General features: G+C 42.6%; 1 protein-coding gene across 1 annotated transcript in view; it reads left to right on the forward strand.

The window, feature by feature from the left end:
- Nucleotides 1-23503, forward strand: part of LOC137340110 (adhesion G protein-coupled receptor A1) — a 387365-nt gene that overhangs the window by 111373 nt on the left and 252489 nt on the right. The window lies entirely within an intron of this gene.

Here is a 23503-nt window from a genome sequence, read left to right on the forward strand (position 1 = left end):
TTGTGACAGTATCATTTGAATCATCTTTACGGAACATAAAAGTTAGGTGAAAAAATACCTATTGATGGACAATTTAGTGCAAATATGTCCAAAGGTTCTAAGAGTGACCAATAATATTACTGTGCTAGAATTTGTAGAAAAAAGGCTAGAAATTGGGCTGTGTAGCGCTCGTTGTTTTGGCGCTACGCGGCCTCCCGAAGTGCCAAGATGGCATCTTGGCTGTGCGCGCACGTTTCCAGTGTGACGTGGGCTGGACGCCATCATGGTATCGGGAATTAGTGCATGCGCAAATACCGAACGCCGGCAGCATGTAAAATAGGGAGAAAATGCATACAATCAGTGTGCATTGCTGATTTAAAGTGATAGACACCATTTTAAGAACGTAAGAAATAGGAGCACCCAATATATCACCCCCAACCCCATGAGCCCTTATTTGGCGTAACAACCTTTTGTGTGGTACCTTATCGAATGCCTTTTGAAAATCCAAATATACCACGTCCACTGGTTTCCCTTTATCTACCCTGCTAGTTACACCCTCAAAAATCTCGAATAAATTTGACAAACGCGATTTCCCTTTCATAAAACCATGTTGATTATGATCATAATAATGGATTCCAGCCTTTTCCAGGTGACTGATGTCAGGCTAACTGGCATGTAGATACCCTGTTTTCTCTCTTCCCTCCTTTTTTGAATAGCGGTGTTACATTTGCTACCTTCCAATCTGCTGTGACCATTGTAGAATCTAGGGAATTTTGGAAGATCATAACCAATGCATCCACTATCTCTGCAGCCACCTCTTTTAGAACCCTCAGATGTAGGCCATCAGGTCCAGGAGATTTATCGGCTTTTAGTCCCATTAGTTTCTCAAGTACTTTTTCTCGACTGATATTAATTACTTTAAGTTCCTCACTCTCATTAGCCCCTTGGTTCCCCACTATTTCTGGAATGTCTTTTGTGTCTTCTACTGTGAAGACAGATACAAAATATTTGTTTAATGCATCAGCCATTTCCTGATTTCCCCATTATAATTTCTCCTGTCTCAGCCTCTAAGGGACCAGCATTTACTTTTGCTACTCTCTTCCTTTTTATATACTTGTAGAAGCTCTTACAATCCGTTTTTATATTTCTTGCTAGTTTACTTTCATGTTCTATTTTCTCCCTTTTTATCAATTTTTTGGTCGTCCTTAGCTAGTTTCTGAAACTCTCCCGATCCTCAGGCTTACTATTCTTCTTGGCAACATTATAGGCCTCTTCTTTTAATCTAATACTATCCTTAACTTCTTTAGTTAGGCACGGATGGATCACTTTTCCCGTGGAGTTTTTATTTCTCAATGGAATGTGTATTTGTTGAGAATATTGAAATGTTTCTTTAAATGTTTGCCGTTGTTTATCAACCGCCATACCCTTTAATCTAATTGGGACTTAATGCTCAACTCAACACACAGTCTTAACCACGCACACCTGAACATGTCTTAGACAGCCTGGAGGACCCCCTACTAGCGCTATTTTTAAAGGGTCCATTCAGGTGTTTCAGGTTTATTGCTTCTGGCTGCTGGTGGAATAGGAAGTGTTTTTTTGAAGCCTTCTATACTTACTGAGAGTTGCTACAGTACATTTGAGAGTGGTTTGGCAGGTACTGACTTACGGTTTGGAAAGTTGCAACTGTGGTTGAACAACATTCCTGGCAACCATGGGTGGTGTGCTAGGCCTCCCGCTGGACATTGAGCAAGACTGGGAGCATACAGAGAGACACGCACAGCAGGTCAAGCTGCGAGGAGAGGTGGGAGGAGGAGGCACAGGGCACTGAGCAGGAGGCCATATCCAATGAGAGCCTTCCAGGACCAATTCTCTTACCTCAACATGAGTGAGGAGCATTGCATCCGACGACTGAGGTTCACCAAGGAGGGGGTGACTGAGATCTGTCAACTGACGCAGCTACAACTGCAGCCTCAGGGCAGGTCAAGGACAGCATTGCCTGTGGCTGTCAAGGTAATCGTGGCAGTGAAGTTCTACGGCTCAGGATCATTTCAGGCCCCTGCTGGTGACATTTGCAACATCTCGCAGTATGCAGTGCACTGCTGCATAAAGGAGGTCACAGACACACTGTACGAGATGAGGAACAGGTTCATCACTTTCCCTCTTGACCGAGACAAACGCATTGCTGGCTTCCGCATTGTGTAGGGTGCCATTGACTGCACGCAAATTGCCAAGCATGCCCCATAAATCAACTTGGCCATCTTCATCAACCGAGAGGGCTTCCTTTCCCTGAACATGTAGCTGGTGTGCGACCACATACGTCGAATCATGGAGGTCAATGCCCGCTACCCTGGGAGCAGTCATGAAGCCTTCGTTATGCAGCAGTCCAACGTCCCAGCTATCTTTCACCTGGCTCGGCAAGTCAAAGGCTGGCTGCTGGGCGACAAAAGCTATCCCCTCACACCGTGGCTAATTACTCCAGTCAGGAACCCACGCACACGTGCACAGCAGGCCTACAATGAGAGCCATGCTGCCACATGTAACGTGGTCGAGCACAGCATAGGCCTCCTGAAACAACGCTTCTGTTGCCAGGACCGTTCTGGAGGAACCCTGCAGTACTCCGCTGAGCAGGTGGACAGTTTCATGGTGGTATGCTGCATGCTGTACAACCTCGCCATCATAAGGGACCAGCCCTTGCCACTGATGATCAGAAAAGACCCTGAGCCAGAGGGGGAGGAGCCGGAGGAGGAAGTGGAGGAAGACGCAAGGGTGCAACAGGGAACATACGCCTTATCTGCCATGGTGCCACTGCCACTCTGCTGGTGCGGCGCCTCAGCAATCCTGATCAGCTGGAGAACGGATTGCTGGAGTGCTGTGACGCCCTGGAAGCCCCGTTCCACAGTGGTCCCCACAGCCACGATAGCAGCAGTCTGAGTTGCTATTGCAGCAGTCTGAGCAGCAGCCGTAGCTTGCAGACCTTTGATGACATTGGTCTGTGCTGCAATGGAAGCTGCGACATCGGCCATCAGGCGCTGCATCAGGGTGGGTTCCACAGGTGCGCTGATGGAGGTGACAACCTGTTCCATGTTGAAAAGGCTAGGTTCCAAGCTCTGCGCAAAGCCCTGTGCCAAGTTGGAGCTGGACTCCTCCGTGCTCTTTGACATTGTGTTCAGGCTTTCCAGTGCACCAAACATTTGGTGGTGTGTGCACATCAGCTGTCTTCTGTAGCCTGGCCCGTCGAAGTCCTCATCTGACTCCTCTGCAGCAGAACTAGTGAGTGACTTCGCCCTCCGGTGAGCTGGCACCTGTGGTATCCATTCCCCCCACCCCGGCTCCTGCGCACTTGTGCTCGGTGTCTCTCCACGTGCAGATACCTCGTCTAACCTAGCCTCTAAAGGACGCGCAGTACCAGTCTCTGAGCTGGTGGATGCAAGTGTCAGATTGAGTGACGGTGTCCCCCTCATCCTCCTCCTCCTCGGACAGTGCCGCCACGTGTTCTTGAGTATCTGCAATGACCAGGAGAAACAGGTTGAGTTGTGGAACAGGGAGAGGAGCAAGGAACATGTGTGAGTTGATAGTATCCGCAGCATGTGAGTCAGAAAAGAGTTTGGGAGGAGGGAGATGTGGGAAAGGAGAAGGAGCATTAGATATGCAGAGACCCCCCCTTCATCGGGACCTCGAGCATGGCATGTGGTCATTTGGCCAATGATCCAAAGCACAGCCTCCTCCAAGGGGGTGAGGACAAATAGGCCTGCCTGTCCTCCCTCAGGTCTCTCCTGTTGCCGGCTGTTATGCGCCACCTTCTCCTGCAAGACAGAGGACAGTGTGTCAGTGAGTATCCTGCAAGGTGTGTGGGTCATATGCCTGTCTTGGTCGAATAGCTGCCAGTGTGTGTGACCAGTGAGTGGTGGTTGTGTGGCCTGCAAGTGTGGTACTATGTGTGGGTGAGATGCAGCCTGCCGAGTGCAGCGTTGTATAGGAATGGGCAGTGTTTTTTGGTGGGTGGGTGACGGGGAGTGTGATGCGTGAAGCAGTGGTGCAGTTGGTAGGATTCGACACTTGCACTCACTCACCTTGACCACTCGTGTCAAATCCTTGAACTTCTTTCGGCACTGCACCCACGTGCGTGGTACAATGCACCTGGAGTGGACTTCCTGGGCCACAGCCTCCCGATGCCTGCGGAGCTGGAGTCTGGAGGGTCTCCTACCACCCTGCGATTACATGTTGGCCCTCCCTTTGTCCGCCCCATCCACCAGGGCCTCCAGTTCATCATCGGAGAATTGTGGGGCCCACTTTTGCGCCGGTTCTACCATCCTTCCGGTCATCTTTCCCTCTGAGTGGACTGTGCATGTGCCATTTAAAGTGTGCACCTGCACCTTTTAAGAGGCGCAGGCTGCCAATGACATATGCTGAGCACGCCCCATTTCGGGTTTCCTCATTCTCTGTGCAGCCTCTCAGTAGTGCAGGTAGCGCTGGCTGCACGGAGCTATCGTGGTAAGTAGTAGACAGCTCAAAATTCACATGCTGCCTACGTAGGGGCCATTGAGTGCAGGTTAATAGTGGATCGCATTACCCATGCCCAATAATGGGCCTTATCGAGTTTTTCCCCCCCCCCCGAAGTCTTTACATTGAGAGTCATTGTAACACAAGGATAAGTGTTTCTGTGATGTTGCAGATTGTCCAACATTGTTAGATTTTTAAAAAAAAAATCAAAGTAAGTAAACCTCTCAATACACTAACAGTTTATATGTGTGTTAACAGTGCACAACCTCTGTCAATACCTTGACAAAGTTCAAGTAGTGATGTATTTGCCTATTAACAATTGGATATGATTATGCTTATCAGATCTTGGTCTCAAAAACTCAATGGGAATAATTTTAACCTAACCCATCTGGTGGGAGATTGATGGGGTCGGATTGAATGCCAGTTTTACACCCTGCGTGATTTTACTCTCCATTGCCTTCAGTTTCCCGTCAGTTGGGTTAAGTTAAAATTACCCCCAATGGAGTAAAATATTTTGCTGTTGGCTAAATATAGACAAGCATCACCTGAAAATTTATATGTGACCTTTGGAATGTCTGATCTCAATTAAAACATGCTATGGTTGACTCTTCTTGCCTCCTGCTAATTAGTGATGATACAGCAGTTGTTCTGTTCAATCATTGTCTTAAGTTAGTCATTCCACATCTGTATTCAAATTTCCTTGAAGTAGCTGACATTCACAATGCATGGGAAAGGAGAATGGAGGGTATAAAGGAGACCAGTTAAGTTTTAGAGATGAACAGAGTTTAAAAGGTCACAGTAAAGAGCCCCTGGAACAGTGGTTGGAATATTAGAAAATGTCATTGTGATAGTTGTTATTCCATTGATAGTAAGTTAGATCTGTGCTTTGAAGGTAGTAGCTAAAATTAAACTACTCGTTGCAGAATTTTTAACAATTAGCTTGATCCAGTTAATATCAAGAGTTGAAAGAACTAGTTATTCAGCACTCAGACAAAAATAACTGCTAAATAAACAGTTCTGTCATCCTGTAAAAACAGATACCAGAGATCAAAGCAATGTTGCTTGATTGTGTACAGTAGGCTCTACTAATGACCTCAAAGATTTGTAGGTTCAAGCCCCATCCCAGGACTTGACCACACAATCTAGGCTGATATTGTACACTACTGACAGAATGCTGTTTTGTCAGAGATACTGTCCTTCAAATGAAATGTTGAAATGAATCCCTGATGGTCAGTTCCCCTTTTTCAGTTGAATGTTAAAGATGTAAAGGTGCTATTTGAAGAAGAATATAGTGCACTCCTGCTGTCCTGGCCGAAGTTCTTCTTTCAACCAACACCACCAAAAATATATTTGTGAGGCCTTGCTGTGTGCAAGATGGCTGCCACATTTGCTGCACTTGAAAAAAGTAATTCATTGTATGTGTGGTGCTGTGGGATGTTTCCGAGAAACTTAGTAATACCATATAAATGCACAACTTTAATCATTGTATTATTGAATGAAGTATTCCACTTGGGTTTACATCACCATAACATAAAACTTGAGACAAGTCTAAGCGTCATTGCACATGAGGTCACACCTCATTTGAAGTGGCATGTCTGTCATTTTCTTTTGTATGTATCACCTAAACCTCGTATCAAGTCCAAACCCTTTTGAAGATTTACATGTGTGCTCAGAAAAGCTTGAAGTAAATAAAGCAGGAAAATATTTTAGTACATTCCCTTTATCCATACTCTCCCAACCCATGTCAAAAGATTCCCTCCAATTCTATGCGCTTTTATTTTGCTGATAATCTCTTGTGCAGAACCTTATCAGGTGCCTTCTGGAATTTCATCTAGACAACATCTATGGACACTCTCTGTCCACCATGTTAAAGACCTCAAAAAATTCAACTCGATTAGTCAAACACGACCTACCCTTCACAAATTGGAACATGGTTAATTGAGAAGAGAACTTTAAGCAGCTTCAGGATGACTGAGACAGATTAGTAGATTGGGCAGAAAGATGTTAAATGAAATTTGATGTGGCAAACTGTGAGATGGTACATTTTGGAAGGATAAATAAGGAAATGAAATATGTACTAACTAACAAAACTTTTAAAGGAGTAGAGGAGCAAAGAATCTTAGAGGTTCAGATATACACATTTTTAAAAGTGGGGTGGCAAAGTTATTAAAGCTATGGGGGGAATAGGCCAATAGGATTTAGGTTTTATAAATAGGAGTATTCAATGCAAAAGCAAAGAAGTAATGCAAAACCTATAGAAAACATTGGTTAGACCACAGTTAGTATACTGTATCCAATTTTGGGTGCTTTACTTTGGGAAAGTGGTCAAGGCCATGGAGAGGGTGCAGAAAAGATTCATTTAAGATGATGTCAGGAATGAGAAACTTTAGTTATGCAGAAAACCTGGGACACTTTTTACTGGAACAAACAAGGGGAAAATATGATACAAGTGTTCAAAAGTTTGATGGGTTATGCTAAGGTAAATGGGGAAAATCTATTTGTACTTGTTGGTAACCAGAGGAAATAAATTTAAGAACATCAAAAGAACAAAGGGAGAGATTAGGAGATCTTATTTTTACATAGAGGTTTGCTAAAACATGCCCTACCACAAGCAAAGTTCATTATATTGGCCCAGAATTTGCTGGAGAATTTGCTGCATCTCACGGTGTGCCCTGTTAGACTTTTTCCCTCACCCTTCAGCTCTAAAATATTTTGCACTGCAAAGTGCTGGAAGTGCGAGCTCATAAGTGCGAGGGCAGTAGGGCATCTGGGACTTTGATGAATGACTGAACCAACAGTCCATCTCTCTCCTTAACCAATGAAAATTAAGGCTTGAGAAGGCGGGTGAATTAGAGTGGGTGAATTCATCAAATCAGGTGAGAAAGAGAAATAGAGAGGGGAAGAAAGATTGAATTAAGGGAGAGAGAGAAAAAAAGAGACAAAGGAAAAGTAAGAATAAAATTTAAAATTTCTAAAATCTCTAATGATTTACTACCTGTAGGAATGAGACTCCATAGTTTCCCTTTCTGGGCCAGAGAGGTTGAGTGGCATTGCAGGAACATGAATCACGTCATTAAAAAGGAACTTACGCTGTTAAGTACCAGGCCTGATTTTCTGCGGTGTGTTTATTTGGCAATTAATGTGCAAATGCAGCAATTTCTTGAAACTCACTTGGGGGTTGAGGGCGAGCTGCCATTTTCACGAGGCTAACAGCGGAGCGGTGCAAATTGTGGTGATTCACAATTCACATGGTATCTCTTCCTCACCACAAGTTGTTGGACAATTTACCCATTAATAACGGCGTGTGCATTAAATTCGCTGTTATTTTGGCAGCAAATTCTGGCCCAATATCTTTTAAAAGAGAAGTTGATAAATATTTGAAAAAGAAAAACATTAGGAGTATGTGGAAAGAGCAGAGGAGTAACACTAAGTGAATGCTCTTTTGGAGAGCCAGCACGGGTGCAATGAGCCAAATGGCTTCCTTCCGTGCTGTAAAATTCAATGAGTAAACAATGGTACCTATTGACAGAAAGTGCTGATGGACTATTTATTGGTATTTAGTGCTGCTGTGAGGAGTGTTCCAGCTCAAATTTGGATTTTCAAAAATTCATGCAAAATTAAGGCTTTGCTAACTGAAACTCTCAATCACCAACTGCTCAGCTGCATAAACTTCACCATCAACTACCAATGGCAGCAGTTTTACCATATTGGTGACTTCACGAAGACACTGTATGCGTATAATATTGCACTGAATTTCAGCTTGATTGCATATTGAAATAGGAAGACCTGTTATTCCATCAGTGTGCACGTGGTGTGACCCCTACAAAAATGTGCACCTTCATGCATGGTTCCTAGGGGATATGCATGATGCATTCATTCTGAGGCAATCAAGCATGCTGCAGCTTTTTGATGGAGACAGAAGGTTGGCTCTACAGCTGCAACTGTGGTTGTAGACATCATCGTACAACCCTCATACCCCAGCTACAATGAGGACATGTTCAAGCGAGGACCCTTTTTGAGTGAAAAGCAACGCATAGAATGCTTTGTGTTTGATGGCTGGGGAACCTTATAATATGCCCAAGGATGATCTGGAAAATTATGGCAATATGCTGCCCATTACAAAATAGTGATACCGACAGAGTCTTCATCCTGGACTTGGACAGCAGCAGACCAGGCACTCCAGGCAAGGACACAGGTACATTAACAGCTATTTGCTCAGTTGTTCCAGGAAGCTCTGCAATTGAACATTATTATTGCTTATTGAATATATTTATATTGATTGATTTATGTGTTTAGTTCTTGTAAAGAATAGTATATATTCAGTTAGGGTTAATTATGGCTACTAGTTCTATATTTTTCTGTCCAACAAAAGAATGATAGACTGCAAGGTATATTAGAAAGGACATATCCCAGCTTAAATTCACTCCAAATGTTACTTGTACAGTACTGTCTAGTTTTCCAATTGCTAAGTTGGAGGGAGGAACCAGTGTACATTCAAAGAAACATGTGCTGCTTTGATCAGTTACGTGTATGGCTGCCAATTACTTTTGGATGTATCTAACAGTTATTGAAATCCAGGAAACCCCCACAATTGTTTACAGCCTTATTTAATGAGTTGAAGCTGTTTTGAGTTGCATCGTCAGTTGGAACTTTCAAAGGTTAGACCGGTTAACTCTTGCTGTTATACAAAACTTTTTTCCTGTTTTTTTTTCTATGAAACATGTCTACAAAAGAATAGCTTAGAGTGTAATTTATGACCTTTTTATTGTTTCTTTTGTTTGAGGACTTGGTTATTATATCTACTGTAAGCATATGTATTATATTACTATTGTATATTCCTGTTTTGCTCAATAAATTTGCTTGATAGTTTAAAAACCTAAAATGAGGTCTAATGTTGGGAATATCAGCTGCTTTTCAAAGACGGAAGTAAATTCTTATGGAAGCACTGGGTAGATTCAGTGGCTCGAGGAATTAATGGTGAGGTTTTCTGTTTGTTGTCCTGGACAATTTTTAAAAAACTTATTTTGATACCCAGGGCACTGAAGATATTCTCAAGACCTTAAGGAGCTTAGACTCAACTCTTTATCTAAAAATCCATAAATCAAAATACCTAGAGTAAGCACATTTATAGGGAGTGCTTATATTTCCAGTCACTGAATGGCATATTAACCAGAAACCTTGGAGGAGTAACAGGAAACATGACAACTTCATTTCATACAACTTCTAACTGCTAGCCGCTACTTACCAGATTAGTGTTAGTTCCCTCCTCTTGTTTTCTCATTTTGTTGTGAAAGTGAGAGACTAGTAATATGTTTCTGTCCAGGCAAAAATGTAAATGTTCTTAATTTAATAATCAAGATAGAGTGTGTAAACTGGCTAAAGGAAACACAACAAAGCCCATCTTCACCATATTTGAATCCACATTCTTTCTTAAGAGTACCAGAGTAAGCAGAGATTTATGATCACATGGCATCAGTTGGACAGTCTCCTATAACCTGGATATTGCTGGCAGACTCAACACTGGAAGTACATGTGACATCCTTCATGAAATTAATCCTGAAATTGAAGGTTTGCATAGAAACAATACATGCCATATCTGTGTAACCACCATTTTACTTCATTATCTAATTTGACCCAAACATTAAGGACTGCATCAAAGTGTACCCGATGTATTTATACAACAGTTTGTGATAACTTGAACATTTACTTGGCAATATAACCACATGGATCAGATTGGATAGATTTGCTGTATTATTTTGTAGTTCCAAGACTTTATAGAAACGCAATCTGAAGCTGGTAGTGATATTTAAAGTTTACCATGAGATTAACATTTGTTGATGAAATAAAGTTCATTTAGTATCTCTTTCTAATTAACGAGTAACACATTTTTAAAAATATGCCTTTTTAAAATAATGTCAGGAACAGCAAGAAGATCACTCCCGTATGGTCTAGTTCTGTGCCGTGGGCTCACAGTTGCTAACAACAGTACATACAGTGTTTAAGTTTGGAAAAAAGTTTTCCTCTAGCTCTGTTCTCATCCTCCAACTGCATTTAATGAGCTACATTTAAAGAGCTCTGATGAGAACAGGGAGAATGGTGCTAGTGTGTGTGGAGCTGGAGCCAGCCTTGGAAGGACATTGTTTCTGGGCTGCCCTTTCCCACCACTTATCAGCAGAGGAGGGGTTGGGAGCAATGTGTACAGCACACACTGGACAGCTGGAAAAAACTGAGACCTGAAACTGTACTGTAAAACAAAAAGTTCCCAAAGGCTTTAAGAAAGTTATCCCTTCATTAAGTTTAATTGATGAGGGTTAATGAATGTTAGTAATAGGGTAGGTAAACTTTGAATAAGTTTATGATTAGTGTATCTATTAAAGTGTGAATAAAAGAAAGTGAAAATCTAGGACAAAAACAATGACTCATTGAGATGAAAATATAGGGAAAATTGTTAATACAAGGGCCCAGATTTTAACTCCGGCCCAGTTTTCAGCAGGTGAGCAGCGGTGTGGGTTAGAAACTCAACTGCTGTTCCAGAAATTTTAACTCCCAGGCCTCATTTTAATCCTGCCAGCTGACATCCTGGGGCAGGGGTGACCTAAGCTTTCCTTGTGGGCCCTGGGGGAGCATTGCTGCTCATTACTGGCCCCACAAGAAAAGTTTTTAAAAAAAAATAATTTAAAACTCTTTTCGGCCTCTTCTGGCCCCAATTCTTTTCGCTGTTGGAGTGGCCTGTTGGAAATCTCAATGCCACTTCCCGCTCAGGCTGCCTACTTAAAATTATAGTCATCAGGACCCAATGTGCTCATGTTGAAAACGACTGCACCAACTTTGGGTGGCCGTGGAGCAAGTTGAAATCCCGGTAGATCAGCTCCCAGCGACATCAGGGCGAGTGAATGACCTGTCGATTACAGCTGCCCACTTTAGAGTTAAAATTACTGGCAATGTGTGCTTTTCAGATGCAATAAATTTTAAAAATGTTACTTCAAATAATTAATCACTATTTCCTTGGTACTGATGACTGTCAGTTTTCTGTAACAAATTTAATGCAGATGGCTAAGAACATTCCAAATCTTCTATTTCATTGAATCCTACGTGGTGATGAGGTATAATTATTTCATTAGTGATGATTTGAATGTTTTTCAGAAATGAGGCGATGTATGTGCAGATTATCATATAATGCTCATATTTCTGCTTGACTGCACAAAACATTGGTATGAAAGAAGAAAAGTGCAACATAAGCATTTTATTCAATTGATTTGTGAAATGTGCACACTTTTTGAAAAGTGGAAGCTGGCATTTAAGTAAACTGCTCTATAAATTGGAGATACATAAACATTTTGCAAAGCTATGGCTTTTTATTTAATGCTTTTAATTCAGAACAGTGCACCTCAGACTGAGGACAGAAATAGCAACACCAGCAGTTCAGAATATAATGAAATCCCTTTCAGTACCATTTTCATTTATGACATTCATTTTTTGAATACGTTTTTGAAATTTGAAAGGTTTACAATAGCTACATCATTGTGCTTTGTGCAGGAGCTGCTAAACATTAATCGGATGTACATTTTCAGAGAAACCTGTGTTTTCTTTGAAAATAATATTATAATCTTGCCAATTTCATTTGAGGTAATTAACAAAAGTAATATTGCCTCATTTGAGATTTTTCATTTTTTTTTCCCTTGCCCCTGTTCTGCATAAGGTTTCTCCTTGCATTCTTTCTGGACATATTTGAAAGAATTGCAGTGCTCCTTTTTACAGATGAAATTGCCTGAGGATCAATGCACTTTATCCACCATCTTGAACAATGGTCTAACTCGTGAGATGTGATTAGTTGGTGCTCCGAAGTGCAGTATTAAGAACATAGGAACACAAGAAATAGGAGCAGGAGTGAGCCTTTCGACGCCGGCATTAGCAATAATTACGTAGAATTAACCCCTCCAGCCTTCTCCGCCTTTCAGTAAGATCATGGCTGATCTTCTACGTCAACTCCACTTTCACGCCTTATCCCCATTTCCCTTGATTCCCTTAGTGTCCAAAAATCTATCAATCTCAGTCTTGAATATACTCAACGACTGAGCATCCACAGCCCTCTGGGGTAGAGAATTCCAAAGATTCACTACCCCTCTGAGTGAAGAAATTCTTCCTCATCTTGGTCCTAAATGGCCGACCCCTTATCTTGAAACTGTCTTCGAGTTATGGACTCTCCAGTCAGGGGAAACAGCCTCTCAGCATCCACCCTGTCAAGCCCTTTAAGAATTGTATCTGTTTCAATGAGATCACCTCTCATTCTTCTAACCTCTAGAGAATATAGGCTCATTCTACTCAATATCTTCTCAAAGGACAACCCTCTCATCCCAGCAATCAATCTAGTGAACCTTCATTGCACCTCCTTGAAGGCAAGTATGTCCTTAAGTAAGGAGACCAGAACTATACACAGTACTTCAGGTGTGGTCTGCATCAGAGCCCTATATAATTGCAACAAGTCCTCCTTACTCTTAAACTCCAACCCTCTTGCAATAAAGGCTAACATATCATTTGCCTTCCTAATTGCTTGCTGTACCTATAAAGCACAGTTGAAGAGGATTTTGTAGGTGTTGATTGATAAATACAAAGTTCTCTTGTCGATCCATATCAATATCTTGAGGCCCAGGTGGAATGCCAGCTTTAGTCTAAATACGGTCCTTTGGGAGCATGCTGAGAAGAAGACAAACATACTTGATCTTTCTCTTCTTCAATAACAGCAAAGTCCCAATGTAGGTTAAACTAGCTGCGTGTAAAACATACCCAAATAGTTCTCTGTCATGCTTTAGAACTCCTAGGTAAGCAGCAGAAAAGCTTCCTTTGGCCCATGTGCGAGATCTAGGACCAAGCTGTGAGGTGGATTTGCAACAAAGAAGGAAAACTGTTGCAAGGAGTACTCCAGCCTACTCCGCCCAGCTGCTGAGCATCCTGGAAAGGGATTCAGCCTCACAGTGGGCATGTCTCTGTACCAAAACCTCTTGCATGAGAATCTAAATTATGCAGTTGATGATGACCAAATCTGGTCCATAACATTGGACTTTTTTTTAATTCATTCATGGGATGTGGGCGTCGCTGGCGAGGCCAGCATTTATTGCCCATCCCTAATTTCCCTTGAGAAGGTGGTGGTGAGCAGTCCGTTTGGTGAAGGTTCTCCCACAGTGCTGTTAGGTAGGGAGTTCCAGGATTTTGACCCGGCGATGATGAAGTAACGGCGATATATTTCCAAGTCGGGATGGTGTGCGACTTGGAGGGGAACGTGTAGGAGGTGGTGTTCCCATGTGTCTGCTGCCCTTGTCCTTCTAGGTGGTAGAGGTCGCGGGTTTGAAAGGTGCTGTCGAAGAAGCCTTGATGAGTTGCTGCAGTGCATCCTGTGGATGGTACACACTGCAGCCACGGTGCGCCGGTGGTGAAGGGAGTGAATGTTTAGGGTGGTGAATGGGGTGCCCATCAAGCGGGCTACTTTGTCCTGGATAGTGTCGAGCTTCTTGAGTGTTGTTGGAGCTGCACTCATCCAGGCAAGTGGAGAGTATTCCATCACACTCCTGACTTGTGCCTTGTGGATGGTGGAAAGGCTTTGGGGAGTCAGGAGGTGAGTCACTCGCTGCAGAATACCCAGCCTCTGACCTGCTCTTGTAGCCACGGTATTTATGTGGCTGGTCCAGTTAAGTTTCTGTCTGACTGTCCAGAACTTCAAGATGGGTCTCATGTTGTACTCAGTCCTGCATAGGTCCATCCACCATGATGAAAATGGGCGTCCATCAAAGAACTGATGAGCAAACTCTTAACCTATTTTTAGCAGCTGCAGTTTAAAGACTTACCAGCAGGCTGGGTATAGAATATATCCAGAGCTCAGTGCCTACTATGATTGGAATACAGAAGCGAGCTGATGCTTCTGAAATTCCACATCTCCAACTCATGGACCTTTGTGTTTCCATGCGGTGGTGAGGATGTTGGTGGCAATAAACTCTCACATTTCATGGTGAGTTGTGTTGCTCACCATAATGTTTAAGAGGAGTGCCTAGTACCTGCTGTCTGTCTAGTGAGAGCTCAAACCTGTGCTTCTCAGATGTCTAATAACCAAGTAGTGACTATCCTTCTTGGTGACGGGGGGAGCGAGTTAAGTGGGTCCTCATTGGATTAAAGTTAGCTCCAAGATGGTATGCCCATAATGGAAAATTGGAACTCAGTCACTTCTCTGTGGTAGACTTGGTAATTTGATACGTGAGGCAGGCCAAGTCCTCAGTGCTCCACTGATGCTGCTGTTTAACCAGCTAGCCTGGCTTATTATTAGGATCAGGAGGGATAGACCTGTCATTGGTTGTGGAATTCTTCCACTCCGCTCCAGATAACCCTCCCAGCCAATGCCCTAGTTGATGGGGTAGTCCTGGCAGTTCAACCAGCAAGAAGCTTATCAGTGCCCTGTGCGTAAGCTCTATGGCTTTGGTTGGTTAAACTCCAGCAATACCCCGTGCATGTTTAGGGTCCCTAAGTTCTCTGGATTTGCGTGTGTGGGGTGTGTTCTGATGGAAGATATTATGCACAATATCGGGGACACAGAAATTTTTCATCTGTGTGAATTTTACAAAGCTTGGCTTGGACACTTTTGAGCATGGTGATGGACATGTCAAAAATCTGGCTAACCAAAAAATAAAATATTTTTCCCTCCCACACATCACTCAAATTACAAGAAAACTGCAGTAAAGACTGATTATATCTTTAAACTTCTCAAGCTTCAGTGTTCTACAGAGTTGTTCAGCACTATGCAATGCCAGTGATAAAAAATGACTTGTATTGGTCTCCATGAATCTACAAGGCTTTCTTTAATACCGTCCAGAATATTATGCTGTTGCACGAGTAGAGGAAAGGATACATTATAGAAACTTTACTAGCTGTTTGTGCACCAACACTGGTTCAGAGCAGCATTGGTGGAGTCTGGGGAGCAGGTCATCCACCTTCTTGGTTGCAGGTGCTGTTTCTTAGGAACCAAGCTCAGACCAGTGGAAATGGGGAGAACTGAGATTTCACAGCCTAGCAAAAAATTATAAAAGAAAAATGACCATAGGAACTTGAGTGTTTGCCTCCTTTTGTGGCACTCCATTGTTGTATCATTCATTAATAAGATCGTGCGCATTTCTATTTGTGAGACAGCCAAACTACATTAACACTCACAATGTGAAATATGTTTTATTCCCCCTCTCAAGGCCATTACATTTGCCTGCTACATAAATGTGCATTCTGTTCTTGTTCCTGTGCAATAAAGGTTCTTCATTTTCCCAGTCATCACCACCTAAATGGCTGAATAATTTGGACATTTTTTGATTCTAATGAACTGCCGTGGGACTTTGAGCTGTGCACATAAAGGAGCGCTTGTTATCACATCACTGTGGGCTGTGCTCTCCCATTGTGACAGTATAGTTTGAGCTTCAACCACCTGTGAAGCATACCACGTGCCACTGTCCTTGCTGGATAGCACTGAGAATGCTTTAATGAGACTACTACAGCGAATTGCAAACTGCCAGTAAATGTTCGTTCAGTCGTGCCCCAAGCAAGTCGTAGGACAAAGGTCCTTGTTGATATGAATGTGGCATTCAATTAGGATTGGCAGTTGAAGTGAGTGCTGATTTTGTTTTTTTATTATGATGTCATGAATTACTGATTTGAGTTTGTCTTTTATTCAGTTGATTTATAAAGTACTGTGAAGGGTACGGCCAATTGCTGCTCACTTGACAGAGAACATTTTTGTTCTTTCGTGGCTTGATGTTAGAGCTCTTCAGAGACCTGGCTGTTTAACACACTGTGCCCTTTATGTTGGACTGGCCACAGAAGAGAGTGGTGCTTTCATTTACATTTAAGATTTATTCAACATGTCATCATAGAACTCCAGTTCTTCAGTCTAAGAGGAACACATGTTCAGAACTACAGCAAGAAAATGCCACAAGTCTGTCAAATCCCTATTCGAAAATGTACTGTTCATTGTTTATATGGTAATTGTGACACTTTTTGACTTCATATTGAATAGAAAGGTGATAAGTCCAGAAAAAGAAGGGTTGCTATTGAAGAAAAAAATAAATGGCTAAGTTTCTGCAATTGAATACATTTTATATTACTCAGGAAGAGCTTTCAAAGGCCCGACCACTTTCCACTATTCATTTAAATTTGATATTGATAGAACTTTTAAATAAATGGATTTAGCATTCATCAGATATAACAATGTGCATCCTGAATACAAGTTTCAAATAAAAATGTTTGTGGGGAATCAATCTTATTTATTTTGCCAGCACTCGATTATAGCCAGTGTCTGTTTTTAGTAAACTAGTGCTTTTTCTTTTAGAGAGATAGCGAAAACCGTGCAAGTCAGTCTCTATTAGAAATAAATGTCTTTTAGGTGCAGTGTTGATCCGTGTTTCCTCTGCCAAATAGCCGGGAATGTTTGTGGACAGATATTGCAAAAATTTGGCAAACAAAAAGCATGCTCTCCTGCTTTCTGCTCATATTCTAAGATATAGTACGCCTTGCGTTTATCCAAGAATAGAAAGTAGAATGAACCTTGCCTATGCTCAAACTCAGGAGTCTGCCTCTTCGATCGACTGAGCTGCCTGGCATGAACCATTTTGTTAGGGTATACTGAAATGGAAAAGCAATACAAGAGCATAAAATATGTAAACAGAAAAGAATATTCAACCCAGCAAGTCTGTCCCTTCCATAGCTCACATGCAATTTCCTCTAAGATGGGGGTAAACCCAATTTACTTAATCTCTTGAAGGATGGCTCTGCGACATAGCTCTCTGCTATTCAAACATAACTGAGTGAAATTCCAGAATACCTTTCTAAACTTCTAACCTACAGTGTTCAACCTTGAGTACTTGCACCCCATTGCATGACATTTGTATAGTTCCAGCAACTCATGCAGTGAAGTATTTGATTCCTCCTACCTACACTTTCTCATAACCTTCGATGCCATTTGTAATCTGATAATTATACAGCTCTTTCTTGAAGGAACTAATTGACGCATGAACCGTATTTACTGGGAGTCTGTTCACACATCTGCAACTCCGAAGAAGAAAAAACTTTTACACTCGTCTTAAGGAGTTGGGGTGGGAATCGGGGATGCGAGGGCCGAAGTGAACAGTGAACAGTCCGCCCTTCCCTGGAGTTTGATGCCTGAGAGGATTTAACTCCCGGGTCTCATTTGTATATTTGTACGCTCCAATTCTCACTCCTACTGGGAATGACATCACCGGTGATGGGCAGGAGGGAGTCAATATGGGCGGGGTGGTGGGGGGGGGGCGGGGGCGCAGTTAGGCCGCAACTGGCCATCCAAGGAAATGATTACCTGCGAGATAAAGTAGGGATTGGGGGGTGATCGACAAGTCCGCGATCGAGCGAAGGGGGGAGCCTGGTGCAGGGGAAGCTTAAGGTTTCCTTGTGGGGCCAGGAGGAGCAGTCCTGCTCCTGCTATCCCACAAGTAACCTTTAGAAATGTACCAAAAAACCACTGACCTGGGCCTGAATCTTTGCTGTGGGCCATAGACCATGTGAGACGTAGTCAAGTCGGTGGTTAAAATGGCGTCGGCATCCTGATGACATGATCTAAAATGCTATTAAAATTAGGCCCCAGCTCCTCTGGGGTGGGAAACCTTCCCATGCTTGAAATCAGGCAAGTAAAATTGTGGGTGTTGATGAACACGGCGCAAACCGACCCGCCATCTTACCCCCTCGCCCGCACCGTTCCCACTGGGCAGGGTGTTAAAACAGGCTGGTCTCAGTCAGACGAGTGAAGAGGACGTGAACAGGTAAGTGTTAGTTTGGGGGGGGTGGGGGGGTCAGTGATCGGGGATCAACGGGGCGGGGTCGGAGATCGTGGGTGAGGGGAGAAGTCAGAAATCGTGTTTGTAGGATTATTATACAGCTCTTTCTTGAAGGAACTAATTGACGCATGAACCGTATTTACTGGGAGTCTGTTCACACATCTGCAACTCTGAAGAAGAAAAAACTTCTACACTTGTCTTAAGGAGTTGAGGTGGGAATCGGGGATCCGAGGGCTGAAGTGAACAGTGAACAGTCCGCCCTTCCCTGGAGTTTAATGCCTGAGAGGACTTAACTCCCAGGTCTCATTTGTATATTTGTACGCCCCAACTCTCACTCCTATTGGGAATGACATCACCGGCGATGGGCAGGAGGGACCTGGGGGAAGCACTCCTGCTCCTCCAGGCCCACAAGTAGTGCTATAAAGGCACCTACCTGCAATTTTGGGCCTTCTCGCCTCCTCTCACGTGGCGTGAAGTAGAAGGCCTGGGAATCCTGGCCCCCCAGGGGTTAAAAACAAAAAATCTATTAAAATGGAGGCCTGAAGCCTCTTTGATAGCTTTTAGTGACCGACCCACCATCTGAGAGTGGGTTGGTCGCCTGTCCCTCGTCCCGCCTCCATCAAAACTGGAAATGGGTGGGTTGTGGGTGGGTTTTAGATTTTTAACATTTTTACTGCGCCCCCCCTGCCTCCAACCCACCCGTTTTTCTGAGTTAAAATCATGTCCTATATTATCTTTAGCAAAAGTGAGGTGTGGCTAACAGGATTCGTGTATGGCACCACCAGTGTGAATTAATTTCCATAAAGCTGCAAATTGCTGTGTCCTGGGCCATGTTGCTGGAGAGGAGCTGAGAGTAGAATGAGAGTCTGCTACAGGCTGCTTTCATGTATTTCTGAGTGGCCAATTTCAAAGATGGAAGCTAGGGAGCACACCGTCCTTTCAGCTCTGGATATTGTAAAGCTTGGGGAGACCAAAGTGGTGAAAGGAGAGAAAATGAATTTTTTCAAAGAAACATTAAACAAATTTATATTGTTACAATATGACAATGAGTCCTCGAACTAAACAGGTCCTGCTTGTCTCCAAGTCAATGGACAGGCACTAAGCCAGTTTCAAACTAGCATTTTAGCACAACAGTGTTTAGTAAAATCCCTGATTCATCTGAAACTATCGGCTCATGACCCTACCTCCAATTTATTTAAAGCTGGAGAGGAACAGACTATCCTCTGGGATTAATATATCACTGCTCAGTCATAACTTAACCTTACCGACAATTAACATTTTATGCCAAAACCAGCTACCCAGATGTGACTTGTGAACTTATTTACAAGTGACTTGCAGCCCCCACACCCTGAAGCTGTGCATTGTTGGTGCCTATTAGCATCATTCAACTTTATCTGCCATAGTGACAGTTTGGACTCCAACTAGTAACACTTCAGAAATTTCCCAATTCTTGATTGCTAATTTAAGAATGTTTCCTAATTTCTAATCAGTTGCATGGGTATTCTGAACGTTTTTGTCCGAAGAACAGTCCCAGCAAATTGAAGAAGCATTCATGTGACCTGACGGAAGCTGTGCATGAAGTAGCTCAGCAGTTTGAGACACCAATGTAAAATAGTGAGTTGGGTTGTGCTGTCCCTACATCTGATGTCATATGTTTTCAAAACCACTTCCATTTATGGATATAGCATTATGGGCAGCACTGCTATCTCCAAATCTACAAGAGTATACAGCATTACAGGCACATACAGATGTGAAACAAATGTTTTTAGAAATTGCTTATAAAATATTTGAGATATAATATGGCCTGTGGCCATTTTAACTGAAGCAAGAGCTAGGGCCTTTACTTCTCACATCTTCCAGCAGTAGATCTGTTTTATTTAAGCAACTTAATAAATCATGTTTTTAAAACATTAAATAAATATAATGGTTACTGCAGTTATTCCATCTTTGAAATTGCCCACACAGAAATGCATGTAGGGTTAGCATGACTGCTTGGAGCCCTGATCCCAAACAGACATTGTGACAATGTTAGAGACTGCAGACCTACCAAATCGTCTTCTTAAAAACAGGGTCTGGACATCAAATTAGTAAACTTTTAAAGGAAGTAGGAGTACAATATGTGGTAATTCAGAATCAGCAGCTTGATTGAATCAATGAATGTAGCTTTCTTTGTTTGTAACTTACTGTACCCTTGCATGTCCTTTATTGGTTAAATGTGTCAGTTAATGTTAGTGAAGTATTCAGAAATATTGATTTAATTCTTTGCATCACCCCTCACTGTAAATATATGGAATCAAAATGAAATTTCACTCGGTGGCTGAGTTCCCCTCTGTTGCAGTAGAGCATGTGGTTGCACGCATTTTGGCTTGGGATTATACCACCCAACCAGTGAAGGAGTTACAGGAATGCATTTATTCTATCCATCCTCAGGCAGTCTGTGATGCCATAATCACAATTACCAATGTGGTGGCTAAATTCCACACACAGCTGCTGTGGTTCATATGTTTTTGCCAATTTCGCCATTGGTGGAAAAATCCCAGCAAATAGCTGAGCAATTCAGCTCTGATCATAAGATATTTACGGATGCGGAAGGGCATTTGGCCCATTTTAGTTCATGCATCCTGATGTCAGCCAATTGCTTCTTAAATAAATCTAGGGTTTTTGCCTCCACTACTCTATCAGGAAGTCCATCCCATGTGTGATCATACTTTGTGAAGAACTCCTTGACATCAGTCCTAATTTTTCCTTTTAATAGTTTGAATTTGTGGCCACTTGTTCTACTCCTGCAATTTAATTGAAAGTAATTTTCTAGTTTTATCTTTTCTACACCATTTACTATCATATATACCTCTAAGAACACCTCTTCGATGCCACCGTTCAAGGCTGAAAAGCCCAGCTCCTCCAATCTTTCCTCATAATTCAATATTGACACTAGGGATCATTCACATGGCTCTGCTCTGCATTGTCTTTTTCGCTTGAATGTCTCCCTTGTGTTTTGGTGACAAGAACAGGACACAGAGCACTGTAGAATTGGATTGTGACTTTGTTTGACTTGTATTAGGGGGCATAATCTTAGAATAAGGGGCTGCTCTTTCAAAACTGAGATGAGGAGAAACGTCTTCACTCAGAGGGTAGTAGGTCTGTGGAATTTGCTGCCCCAGGAAGCTGTGGAAGCTGCATCATTAAATAAATTTAAAACAGAAATCGACAGTTTCCTAGAAGTAAAGGGAATTAGGGGTTACGGGGAGCGGGCAGGAAATTGGACATGAATTTAGATTTGAGGTTAGGATCAGATCAGCCATGATCTTATTGAATGGCGGAGCAGGCTCGAGGGGCCGATTGGCCTACGCCTGCTCCTATTTCTTATGTTCTTATGTTCTTATTCTGCTACACAGTTCAACATTCTTATTGGCTCTGTTGATTGCAGCTCTACATTGCTTGAACATGTTGAGAGTGACTATCAAGACACCTAGATCTCTTTCAACTTCATTCGTAGCTATTTCAACACCATTCATGGAGTACCTATGTCGCCCATTTTGTCTTCCTATCTCCGGTACTTTACACTTGTCCACAATAAATTTCATTTTCCATTGTTCTGCCTATTTACATATTTTGTCCAACTCATTTTAGAATTTCTGAGGTGCTCTTCTGATATGCACTGCCCTTCCTAGTTTGGTATTATCTGCAAATTGGACCAGTTTGCATTCAGTTTCTGAACATGTCACCAGTGATGCAAGGAACAGAATCTAAGTGGTGAATACATTTCCAAACAATTTCCTGTGATTCCTACACTCCAGACTGCTGTCTTGGTTAGATGTTTCCAGCAAGAAATGTTTGTGGTTAGGTGGTTTATCTAAATGTTTTTGAGTAGTATTATACATCATTGTTTACTTTAAGCAACATATTGACTTTTATATTCTTCCTGGTAACAATGGCTATGGATGATAGAATATGGAGTTACTTCCTTGTACCACTAAGCAAGCATGCTGATGTTTAGGGTTAGTAACTGTTGGATCACCAGCTGATTTGTTTTGACCCACTCTCCTTAACAAACTGCTGAAACTAGGGGCACAGATAGGATGGATACTAAGGAGCTTTTTCCCTTCGTTGAGGGTTCTATAACAAGGGGACATAGATTCAAGGTAAAAGGCGGGAGGTTTAGAGGGGATTTGAGAAAGAACTTTTTCACCCAGAGGGTGGTTGGAGTCTGGAACTCACTGCCTGAAAGGGTTGTGGAGGCAGGAACCCTCACAACATTCAAGAAGCATTTGGATGAGCACTTGAAATGCCATAGCATACAAGGCTACGGACCAAATGCTGGAATATGGGATTAGAGTAGACAGGGCTTGATGGCCGGTGCGGATACGATGGGCCGAAGGGCCTCTATCCGTGCTGTATAACTCTATGACTCTATGAAACTTAGTTAAAGTTACCCTTCTGTTCTGTGTTGGATTATGAGCAGTGATTGAGCATGCGTGTCACTGAGACTGACATGTCGCGATGTGGCTTTCCAGGATACAGCTCATCACATTCTATAATTATTCAGGCCAAGCTGAACGACGACATTTTGTTTTATTTGGAATTCCCTGCAATCTCCGTGGGCTATGTGGAGGAGCTCTGTATTTATTTCTTCTGATGTCATGCTCAGCCTTGCAGATCTCGGCCTTCTGGCCTGGGCAAAGAGCATTTGTTTTGGATGGTGTGGGGAGCTCGGTTATTCTATTTGATGAGCATCTCCAGGTAGATTTTATCTATCTCCCCTGGAGATGCTCATCAAATAGACTAAATATGATGTGCTGCCTGGATTCCTAATGTTAGATGAGGATACATTGGATCAGTGTTGAGTGTGATTACTAAAGCCTTAGTGAACATGAATGAGTTTAAGTGGCGCATACACGTTGCAGAGTTTGTGCGCTACTATATCTCCACCCAAATATCCCCAAATTGAATTATGATTTAAATGAGGATAATTTGAATTTTGTTCACTGTCAGTTCCCTGTTTAGTGCTGGATAATGATGATCATCCCACCTGGAAATATGTTCCTTCATCAGGGAGGGACTCTGGAAGAATCAGTTGCAGAACAAGGAATGTTGCCTGTTCTGGAAGCAGGCTGACTGAGGCATCCCAGATTTCTATTTACTCCCTCCCTTAAATCTTCCATGTGCATGTGTGTGCTTCTTTTTTTATCTTCATT

This window comes from Heptranchias perlo, chromosome 21 (genome assembly GCF_035084215.1).
Source record: "Heptranchias perlo isolate sHepPer1 chromosome 21, sHepPer1.hap1, whole genome shotgun sequence".
NCBI classification, from domain to species: Eukaryota; Metazoa; Chordata; class Chondrichthyes; order Hexanchiformes; family Hexanchidae; genus Heptranchias; species Heptranchias perlo.